General features: G+C 38.5%; 1 non-coding gene and 1 pseudogene across 1 annotated transcript; one reads left to right on the plus strand and one right to left on the minus strand.

The window, feature by feature from the left end:
• LOC136386990 (histone-lysine N-methyltransferase PRDM9-like) overlaps positions 1–12,178 on the minus strand; it is a 172,959-nt pseudogene that overhangs the window by 78,071 nt on the left and 82,710 nt on the right.
• TRNAG-GCC (transfer RNA glycine (anticodon GCC)) lies at positions 2,043–2,118 on the plus strand. Its single transcript has one exon. It is a non-coding gene; the product is annotated as a tRNA-Gly (tRNA).

A 12,178-nucleotide genomic window follows, 5' to 3' on the forward strand; every position in this document is an offset into this window, starting at 1 on the left:
GGGGCCTGCTGTTAGTTCCAGGAGGGTGGGGGATGCAGCCAGACTCTGTGGCTTTGTTTTTGTGCCTGGCAATTCTGGTGTCCAGGCAACCATGACTGCAATTCTCTGCTCTGTCTCTGCTCTCAGGCCACTGGGTCTACTGTGGCACACAGTGACCACTCTGGCAGAAACACTCACCTTGCTGTCTCTTTATGCTCTCAGGCCACTGGGTCTACTGTAGCACAGTGACCGCTCTGGCAGGAACACTCCCCTTGCTGTCTCTTTATGCTCTCAGGCCACTGGGTCTACTGTAGCACAGTGACCACTCTGGCAGGAACACTCCCCTTGCTGTCTCTTTCTGCTCCTCTGGAGTGCAGGTGGCAGCCTGGTTTCTTTCCTGTCCAGGGACCTGCAGTGAGCTGGGGCTGTGTCTGTAGCACCCACTCCTGCTTTTCTTTCTGCCCTATGCTTTCAGTCTCTCTGACTTTCAGTCTCTCTTCAGAGGTTTCAATTCGCAGATCTCTCAGACCTGTTTGTCTGTTGAACAGGGAATTTTTTGTTGAATTATAGCTGATCAAATAGATATAACTTCAAGGGGAAAGACCAGGGGAACTTCTCATGGCACCATTTCTCTGATGTTGAGAAATAATCTGTATATTATTTCTACTTTTGGGGAAAGTTTTTTACAAGTTAGAAGATTTTAAGGTGGTTTTTGAGGGCATGGAAAGATAAGTCATAGGTATGATGTCTTGCTTCTAAGCATTATTCTGGGAACTTTGAGATTAAAGAAGCATTCCTTATGCCTCTGTTCCTGTTGTTATATTTTCATGGTCTAACTCATGCTTTCTTGATAATATAAATAACCTTTCTTCCTCTCAATGTAAAATCCACTAGGTTTGGATATAAAATTTGGATTAATAGCAAAATTTACAAGTTACTGAAAGTGTACCAAGTCTTTTTGGTTTATTTTGTATGGTCAGTGTTGCCATTATTTTGTAATTGGATTTTTTATTGGAATATTTTACAGTTGTCTTAAACTTAGCATATATCTTGTTCTCAATCCCTGGAAAGATTTGATTGGTCACTTGAAGATAGAGGCAATTCTATACTTCAAAGATTCACCTTGAGGTCCACATTGTCTTTATTTTTCTTAGGAATAAAAATTAAGTACTGAAGACCAAATACAATACCTTGCCAGAAATTTATCTGGGTACTAAAAGTAATTTATATTTTTTCCTATTTCCTCTGCTCAAACATTTTTCTGAGATAATGTGACCTTCAAGAGTTTATCAAAAGTGTCTCAACATCTTATTGGAAGGGCAGATGGAGGAGATTTGGGGATAAAGTCCCCAAAATACCTACATTTGAATTTGCCAAGAGAGAACTCTGGGTTATTTTCTAAACTTCTAGGAGAGGCTCACTTGGGTATGGAAAAGACCTGGTGCTGAGGGAAAGTCAGCACACCTGTGTCTTCCCTCAGAGCACTGAGGACTTGAAGAGTGTGACCTGGGTGGTGTTTCAGAGACTAGAGTCCCTAATCCAACACAAGGAGATCCTGAACACCTTCCCATTAAGAGTTGTGTCTTGGAAAACATAGTTGTTAAGAGACCTTCAGGCCCTTCTGGGCTTTGAAGCATCAATACTGTGGGTTTCCATTTCTCAGCAAGACTCCAGGAGCCATAAAAGCCAGAGGGAATAGCTGACAAGTTGCTGCCCCTGAAGGCTACTTCTAGGTTTATCTTCCAGGCTGGGAATGCCCTTGAGAAAAAACTATATAGTTGCCAGTGGTTGGTGTAAACTTGGGGGAAGGGCACAGTGTGTGAAATCATCGGGCTTATTGTGCTAGTCACCAAAGGAGACTAACAATTATCTGCCAAAGTATTTGAAGGATTTGACATATACAAAATGTAGTAGGGAATCGAACTAATTACAAAATTTTCCAGACTTTGGGCTATGTGAATGTAGCATTGGGAAAAAGGGTTTTCCATAAAAGGTCTTATTTCTAAAAAGAGTGACATGTGTTCCCCTCTTCTTTATAGTTGAGTGATAAAACCCTGAAGTTGGCCCTGGTTGGTTGGCTCAGTGGTAGAGCGTCGGCCTGCCATGCAGAAGTCCCAGGTTCGATTCCTGGCCAGGGCACACAGGAGAAGTGCCCATCTGCTTCTCCACCCCTCCCCCTCTCCTTCCTCTCTGTCTCTCTCTTCCCCTCCCACAGCCAAGGCTCCACTGGAGCAAAGATGGCCTGGGCGCTGAGGATGGCTCTATGGCCTCTGCCTCAGGTGCTAGGATGGCTCTGGATGCAAAAGATTGATGCCCTAGATGGGCAGAGCATTGCCCCCTGGTGGGCATGCCGGGTGGATCCCAGTCAGGTGCATGCGGGAGTCTGTCTGACTGCCTCCCCATTTCCTGCTTCAGAAAAATACAAACAACAACAACAAAAAAACCCTGAAGTTATTATCTCTGCATTGTGCTCTTGGGTGGTCCTCCAATGCCTCTAACTCTGCTCTGTCCCAGAAAAATGTTCACAGAGCCCGCAGTCAGGGTCTTAATGAGGATAATCAAGAAACTCTCATTTACAGCCAGAATCAAATGTTTTGCCACAAACACAGCCAACAAAACAGTACACTGGTGGCAGGAAGCAATCATTGCTCTAATATATTTTAGACTGCCAGAAATAAAAACACTGCCATAAAATTGCTGTCCTAAGCAAAAAATTTCAACTTTTAGACCTGAACTGTTTTACAATACACCTGTTCAATCAGAACCTGCATTGGGTGAGGTTGTTCATGGTGATAAATGACTCAGCTCAATTATTTTATCATTTTCTATCTTGTTTTCTCCTAATATGGGTCATACTTCTTGTTCGTCTTTCCCATATTTGTATTGCCCTTGCCCCTTACCTCGCTGGATCAATTTGGGATCATAATTATATAACTTCACTTCATTTTATTTTATTTTTTCTTCTTTAAATTTTTATTCATTTTAATGGGGTGACATTGATAAATCAGGGTACATATGTTCAGAGAAAACATCTCTAGGTTATTTTGACATTTGATTATGCTGCATTCCCATCACCCAAAGTCAAATTGTCTTCCATCACCTTCTATCTGGTTTTCTTTTTGCCTCTCCCCTCCCCCAACCCCCTTCTTTTCCTCCCCCACATAACCACCACACTCTTGTTCATGTCTCTGAGTCTCATATTTATGTCCCACTTATATATGGAATCATATAGTTCTTAGTTTTTTCTGATTTACTTATTTCACTCAGTATAATGTTATCAAGGTCCATCCATGTTGTTGTAAATGATCTGATGTCATCATTTCTTATGGCTGAGTAGTATTCCATAGTGTATATGTACCAAAGCTTTTTAATCCATTCATCCTTTGACAGACACTTGGGCAGTTTCCAGATCTTCATTATTGTGAACAATGCTGCCATAAACATGGGAGTGCATTTCTCCTTTGAAACAGTATTTTTTTCTTTTATTGTAACTTTACTTCATTTTAATGCAGCTGGTGATAATACAGAGAGGTTAAGTAATATACATGTACAATTTTGGTGATTAGAGGGTACTTAATTTTATAGCTTTATTAATCTATTTATATTCATCAATTCATACATTGTTCAGTAAGTATTTATTGTGCATATGCCATGTGAGAAAAGTGAGATTTAGTCTGTACTCTTATGGATCTTCTAGTCTAATGGGAAAACTGATAATATTCAAATAATTATGAAAATAAGGAATTACAACTGTAATAATACTATGAGCATGTAAGGAGAATTGAAATAATATGAGAGGTGAGAGAAAGCTTCTCAGAGTGTGTAAAACTTGAGATGAGGTCTGATGAAATACTTTATGTTGACTGGAGGACAGAAGTATGTCAGGTGGGGGAGCAGCATGTGCCAAGGCCCTGTGGTATGGGGCACAGGCACATCTGAGGAACCAAAAGGAGGATTGTGTGATTTCAGCATTGCTGAATTTCCAAATAGTTAGTGTAAGTCATGTAAATATTTTAGGTGGAGGGGGGTCACATGATCAGATTTGCATTTCAGAATATTGCTGGCCCTGGACACATAGCTCAGTGGATAAAGCATCATCCCAGTGCATTGAGGTCATGGGTTTGATCCCTAATCAGGGCATGTGCAAGCAACAATGAATACACAACTAAATGGAATGACTGGATGGAACAACAAGTTGATGCTTCTCTTTCTCTCCCATATCCTTTCCTCTCTCTCTTTCAAGTCAATGGGGGAAAAGGATACTAAAAGATGGGCTGATAATTAAAGGAGCAAGAGTAGCAGGCATAGACCAGCAAGGAAGCTCTCACAGGAGTCCTGATGAGAGTGAGGGTGGCTTGGATGGGTGGTGCTTTGGGGGAGATACAGAGACATGGACAGAAATGAAAGGTATTAATTCAGCAAAACTTGGTAAAAGAAAAGAGGATGATGTCAGTCATGGGTTTTAGATGTTTGGCTTATTTGAGTGGATGGTTGAAGGACAATGGAAGAAACCAAGTTCATGGTGAAAGATCATCAATTAGTTTCTTATTAGATTGAGGTCCTCAGGGATTGTTGAGTGCTGAGACCAGCCCTGCAGTGGATGTTCATGAAAGGAAGGCATTGCAGGATTTAAGAAAAAACACACAACACACAATATACAGAAAAGATGGGTACAGGGGACTCCCAGCCTTCAGAACTGAGAGCCCAGATCTCTGCAGCCTCATTGTATTTATTGGTCTCTGCTCATCAAGCTAATTAGCAGGGCCTGGGTCAAATTAGTCTACAATGGATTTAGGTGCAGAGAAAAATGACCAACCGATGTCCCCCAGGTATGTAGGAAAATGGCTATAGGGATCAGCTGCTTTCTATAAACAACCACAGTAGTGCTTGCCCACACAGCATTCCGCCCCTGCAGGACTTGGTGTCTGAAGTCCACACCAGAGACTTGTCTCAAAGCTGCAGTTTAATCTCTCAGCCATTTCCCTACAGATGAGGTGGAGAAGTCACAAAGATAGTTGAATTTACATATCTGGAACTCAAGAAAGTGTCTGGGATAGAATTATAAATGACAGTACCAAAATCTCAAAAGTTCTTGCTCGAAGTCATACAGCTGTTAGGTAGTAAAGCTGAGATTAAATTTGGGTCTTTTTGCTTCTTGGTCAAGCATCTAATTGTTGCAAAGAGAAGAAGACAGATGCAATAAGATGACCCTCCAAGGTAGGTATAGTCTCCTTCTGCTGCCTCAGTGATTCTACTGTTGATGAAAAGGCAAAACTAAAGTATTAGAAGAAATTCATACTTTCTCTTTAATTTTACTTGCATTATAAGATTTACGATTTATGTCACATTCTGATTTTATATTTCCCTTGCATCTAAATATTAACAGCTTGCTAACAGATCAGATTTGATTGTCCCTGAGAACCAAAAGTATTACTCAATGAGTAAATATAAAATGATTAAAATTGATTGCTTTGCCTTGTCATATTTTTAAAAGAGAAAAAAATATGAATATCTCTGAATGATTCCATGTCAGTCCTGCTGTGGTCTTTGTTTTACAATAGTGATTTTCATCTCATAACATGTATAAACTAACCACTGAAATTCTGTGGCACCCAACAAATGTACTTTTTGCTGATTCTCACCAAAAACAAGTATAATTTTGATTCGTTCATACCAGGTAGCTACTGTTGTGTGAGCTGTTGTTATTTTTTATTTGATAAACTATGGGGAAAGAGGTCAGTGCCCCTGACTAAATAGTCAGGTATTGCATGTTTTAAATTTTTTTTTGCAGCACATCAGTGTGCCACAGCACACTGGTTGAAAATCACTGTTTTAAAAGATAGAAGAAAGTGGTGTAGGAGGAAAATTGACGGAGGACCACAATCCTTTTAGACAGTATTGGGGATGTTGGAAAAAGCCTATGTTTTGTGTGTGTCATAATAGACAAAGGGTGTTATTCAATATTTAAGTTGATGTGTTTGCTCTGTGAGCAGAATATGCAGAAGCAGTGAGCTGTTAAAATATAGGAACTTTACATTGTTGTAATTTTTTAATGTGTGTGTTCAGAACAGCATTTTTAAATGTTAATAAAATCTTTCACTCCTAAACTCTATTTCCAAATTTAAAATCACCTATTTTTCTCATTCAGGGCTGAAATATAACTTTCTGTTACATCACATAAAAATGTCTAAACTCTGATTTGTACTGCAAGGGAAAAATGACTTAAATGTTCTTTAGCGTTCTTTCTCTTATCTCAAAAATGCTTAAGGATTTTTTAATCGTAAAATTTCCATCTCAATTAAGTCTGAAATTACATGTAGAGGACTGCTGGCAAATTCTCCCTTCCATTCACTGTACTCCTCACTTCCACACCCCGACTGACCCTCAAAGGTTTATGGTGTGTTTTATCTTCATAGAGTATATTTTTCTCTGTATCCATTTTTCTTCTGTATTTAAGGTTTCCTTTTTTATTGCTTGTTAAAGTTAATTTTGAAATTATTGACAGGTTATTTTATTGTAATGGAATACATCAACACAGGATGGGACAAAAGTAGGTTAACAGTTGTTTATATGAAAAATGATACAATAATTAGGTGTTTCAGTGGATAGGACCTTAGACTGGGATGCAGACAAACCAGGTTCCAAACCCTAAAGTTTCCATCTTGGGCACAGGCTCACCAGCTTGAGTGCAGGGTTGCTGGCTTGAGCGTGGGATCATAGCCATGACCCCATGGTCACTGGCTTGAGCCCAAGGGTCTCTGGCTTACTGGTTTAAAGCCCAAGGTTGCTGGCTTGAGCCCAATGTTGCTGTCTTAAGCAAGGGGTCACTCTGCTTCAGCCCCCCTGGTAAGGCACATATGAGAAAGCAATCAATGAACAACTAAGGTGCTGCAATGAAGATTGATGCTTCTCATCTTTCTCCCTTCCTGTCTGTCTGTTCCTATATGTCCCTCTCTCTGACTCTGTCAAAAGAAATACAATAATTCATAAACAATAATTCATAAATAATAATAAATTATTCATAAATAAACTTTGTGTTTTGCATACTCACAACTGTAAACCTCCTTTTGCCCTATCCTATATAGTTTTTCTTGAGGGCTATAAGAAACACCTTTAATCAGCACTCTCAAATATCCTCTTGTTCGGTTATAATAGTGCTTGAAGTCCCATACCAATTACTGAATTAAAAGTGTATGCCTACGACATGGCAATTTTCCAGAGACGATGCAGATTTAGGAAAGGTGATTCAGGTATCTAAGACACTATGTATGCTTACTGCTCCTCCAATAGGTGATAATGTGTGAATACCAGGAAGTGGTCTGATTGATGTCCTGTGCAGTGTTGTTGTCAGGTCCTGATGTGTTGCTTCATGATGAAATTTCTGATGGAGGACTAAGACTTTGATGTATTTTAGGCTGTCATGTGTGGTTGTACAGTTTGCATGCCATTCGACCAAAATGTTTACACCTTTGTTAGAGGACTGGGTGGTTACCATGCTCACCCCTCCTGTAGCACCAGGTGGAAGGGATAACCCACCCACTCTTAGGGAGGAAGGTAGGATGACCAGGTCACAGAGAGGGGTTGACCTATTCAACTCCTATTTTATTTTCATTTCTCCCAGCAGGGAGGTGCTTTTCAAATTGGCAAAGTTAGGACAGGCATAATAATAGATAGGAGAAAGATAATACCTAGTGTTGAATACTGGGTTTAAGTTTATGGACCTAGGTAAAAAGGAGTTTATCAATGCATTCTCAGAAAATGCCAGTGCTCTTTATTCAGTCATCAAGAATGGGAAAGGTAGGCACAGAGTAGCAGAATGGATTAAAAAAGAAAATCCAACTGTATGCTGCCTACAGGAAACTCATCTAAGTAACAAGGATAAAAACAAATTCAAAGTGAAAGGCTGGAAAACAATACTCCAAGCAAATAACATCCAAAAAAAAGCAGGTGTAGCAATACTCATATCGGATAATGCTGACTACAAGACAGGAAAAGTACTCAGAGACAAAAATGGCCTTTTCATAATGGCTAAGGGGACACTGAATCAAGAAGACATAACAATTCTTAATATATATGCACCAAACCAAGGAGCACCAAAATATATAAGACAGCTACTTATTGATCTTAAAACAAAAACTGACAAAAATACAATCATACTTGGAGACCTCAATACACCGCTGATGGCTCTAGATCGGTCATCCAAACAGAGAATCAACAAAGACATAGTGGCCTTAAACAAAACACTAGAGCGCCTGGATATGATAGACATCTACAGGACATTTCATCCCAAAGTGACTGAGTATACATTTTTCTCCAGTGTACATGGATCATTCTCAAGAATTGACCATATGTTGGGCCACAAAAACAACATCAGCAAATTCAGAAAAATTGAAGTTGTACCAAGCATATTTTCTGATCATAAAGCCTTGAAACTAGAATTCAACTGCAAAAAAGAGGAAAAAATCCCACAAAAATGTGGAAACTAAACAACATACTTTTAAAAATGAATGGGTCAAAGAAGAAATAAGTGCAGAGATCAAAAGATATATACAGACTAATGAAAATGACAATACAACATATCAGAATCTATGGGATGCAGCAAAAGGAGTGATAAGAGGGAAGTTCATATCACTTCAGGCATATATGAACAAACAAGAGAGAGCCCAAGTGAACCACTTAACTTCCCACCTTAAGGAACTAGAAAAAGAAGAACAAAGACAACCCAAAACCAGCCGAAGAAAGGAGATAATAAAAATCAGAGCAGAAATAAATGATTTAGAGAACAGAAAAACTATAGAAAAAATTAATAGAACAAGGAGCTGGTTCTTTGAAAAGATCAACAAAATTGACAAACCCTTGGCAAGACTTACCAAGGAAAAAAGAGAAAGAACTCATATAAACAAAATCCAAAATGAAAGAGGAGAAATCACCACGGACATCGTAGATATACAAAGAATTATTGTAGGATACTATGAAAAACTTTATGCCACTCAATTCAACAACCTAGAAGAAATGGATAAATTCCTAGAAAAATACAACCTTCCTAGACTGAGTCAAGAAGAAGCAGAAAGCCTAAACAGAACTATCAGTAGAGAAGAAATAGAAAAAACCATTAAAACCCTCCCCAAAAATAAAAGTCCAGGCCCAGACGGCTATACCAGCGAATTTTATCAAACATTCAAAGAAGACTTGGTTCCTATTCTACTCAAAGTCTTCCAAAAAATTGAAGAAGAAGCAATACTTCCAAACACATTTTATGAGGCCAACATAACCCTCATACCAAAACCAGGCAAGGATGGCACAAAAAAAGAAAACTACAGACCAATATCTCTAATGAATACAGATGCTAAAATACTAAACAAAATACTAGCAAATCGAATACAACAACATATTAAAAAAATAATACATCATGATTAAGTGGGATTCATCTCAGAATTTCAAGGATGGTTCAACATACGTAAAACGGTTAATGTAATACACCATATCAAAAAAACAAAGAACAAAAACCACATGATCTTATCAATAGACGCAGAAAAGGCTTTCGATAAAATACAACACAATTTTATGTTTAAGACTCTCAACAAAATGGGTATAGAAGGAAAATATCTCAACATGATAAAGGCCATATATGATAAACCATCAGCTAACATCATATTAAATGGCACTAAACTTAAGGCTTTCCCCCTTAAATCAGGAACAAGACAGGGTTGTCCACTCTCTCCACTCTTATTTAATGTGGTACTAGAGGTTCTAGCCAGAGCAATCAGACAAGACAAAGAAATAAAAGGCATCCATATCGGAAAAGAAGAAGTAAAGGTATCACTTTTTGCAGATGATATGATCCTATACATCAAAAACCCCAAAGAATCCACAAAAAGACTATTAGAAACAATAAGCCAATACAGTAAGGTCGCAGGATACAAAATTAACATACAGAAGTCAATAGCCTTTCTATATGCCAACAATGAAACAACTGAGAAGGAACTCAAAAGAATAATCCCCTTCACGATTGCAACAAAAAAAATAAAATACTTAGGAATAAACATAACAAAGAATGTAAAGGACTTATATAATGAAAACTATAAACCATTGTTAAGGGAAATCGAAAAAGATATAATGAGATGGAAGAATATACCTTGTTCTTGGCTAGGAAGAATAAATATAATCAAGATGGCTATATTACCCAAAGCAATATACAAATTTAATGCAATTCCCATCAAACTTCCAATGACATTTTTTAAAGAAATAGAGCAAAAAATCATCAGATTTATATGGAACTATAAAAAACCCCGAATAGCCAAAGCAATTCTAAAGAAAAAGAATGAAGCTGGGGGCATTTCAATACCTGACTTCAAACTCTATATAGGGCCACAACAATCAAAACAGCATGGTATTGGCAGAAAAATAGACACTCAGACCAATGGAACAGAATAGAAAGTCCAGAAATAAAACCACATATATATAGTCAAATAATTTTTGATAAAGGGGCCAACAACACACAATGGAGAAAAGAAAGCCTCTTCAATAAATGGTGCTGGGAAAACTGGAAAGCCACATGCAAAATAATGAAACTGGACTACATTCTCTCCCCCTGTACAAAAATTAACTCAAAATGGATCAAAGATCTAAACATAAGACCTGAAACAATTAAGTACATAGAAGAAGACATAGGTACTCAACTCAGGGACCTGGGTTTTAAAGAGCATTTTATGAATTTGACTCCAATGACAAGAGAAGTGAAGGCAAAAATTAATGAATGGGACTACATCAGACTAAGAAGTTTTTGCTCAGCAAGAGAAACTGATAACAAAATAAACAGAAAGCCAACTAAATGGGAAATGATTTTTTCAAACAACAGCTCACATAAGGGCCTAATATCCAAAATATACAAAGAACTCATAAAACTCAACAACAAACAAACAAACAATCCAATAAAAAAATGGGAAGAGGATATGAATAGACACTTCTCCCAGGAAGAAATGCAAATGGCCAACAGATATATGAAAAGATGCTCATCTTCTTTAGCTATTAGAGAAATGCAAATCAAAACGGCAATGAGATACCACCTCACACCTGTTCGATTAGCTGTTATTAGCAAGTCAGGTAATAGCAAATGTTGGAGAGGCTGTGGAGAAAAAGGAACCCTCATACACTGTTGGTGGGAATGTAAAGTAGTACAACCATTATGGAAGAAAGTATGGTGGTTCCTCAAAAAACTGAAAATAGAACTACCTTATGACCCAGCAATCCCTCTACTGGGTATATATCCCAAAAACTCAGAAACATTGATACGTAAAGACACATGCAGCCCCATGTTTATTGCAGCATTGTTCACAGTGGCCAGGACATGGAAACAACCAAAAAGCCCATCAATAGATGACTGGATAAAGAAGATGTGGCACATATACACTATGGAATACTACTCAGCCATAAGAAATGATGACATCGGAACATTTACAGCAAAATGGTGGGATCTTGATAACATGATACGAAGCGAAATAAGTAAATCAGAAAAAACAGGAACTGTATTATTCCATACGTAGGTGGGACATAATAGTGAAACTAAGAGACATTGATAAGAGTGTAGTGGTTACGGGGGGGAGGGGGGAATGGGAGATGGATAGGGGGTGGGGAGGGTCACAAAGAATACAAGATAGAAGGTGACAGAGGACAATCTGACTTTGGGTGGTGGGTATGAAACATAATTGAACGACAAGATAACCTGGACTTGTTATCTTTGAATATATGTATCCTGATTTATTGATGTCACCCCATTAAAAAAATAAAATTATTTAAAAAAAAAAAAGAATGGGAAAGGTGCCAGAATAAGGAGGATGTACACATCTCTCTCTAATGATTAGAAAACAGAAAATAGTAGGATTGGGGGGAATGTATGAATGGAGAGCAGGTAGGGAGCAAGAAGCTGGCTGCTTCGTTGGCCAATATTAGGAGTCTTTGTTCGAGAGGTGGACTGCTTTTGTGTGTTTTCATTCCTGGGTCCAGTCTTCCCTCCTTTTTATGGCAGAGGTCCAGATCTCAGGCTCCCTGCTTCTGTCAGTCTCCTAATATCCCTGCAGAACACTCTTCCCTCCAAGTATATTTGCTTATTTTAAAAAGGAGTTATTTGTGTTTGAGCCCGAGGGTAAGTGCACATTACCGCTGTGGCCTGCCAGGGTTCATTCTTGCAAGGTGCATGTCA

The sequence above is a fragment of the Saccopteryx leptura genome, unplaced genomic scaffold (assembly GCF_036850995.1).
Source record: "Saccopteryx leptura isolate mSacLep1 unplaced genomic scaffold, mSacLep1_pri_phased_curated manual_scaffold_36, whole genome shotgun sequence".
Lineage (NCBI taxonomy): Eukaryota > Metazoa > Chordata > Mammalia > Chiroptera > Emballonuridae > Saccopteryx > Saccopteryx leptura.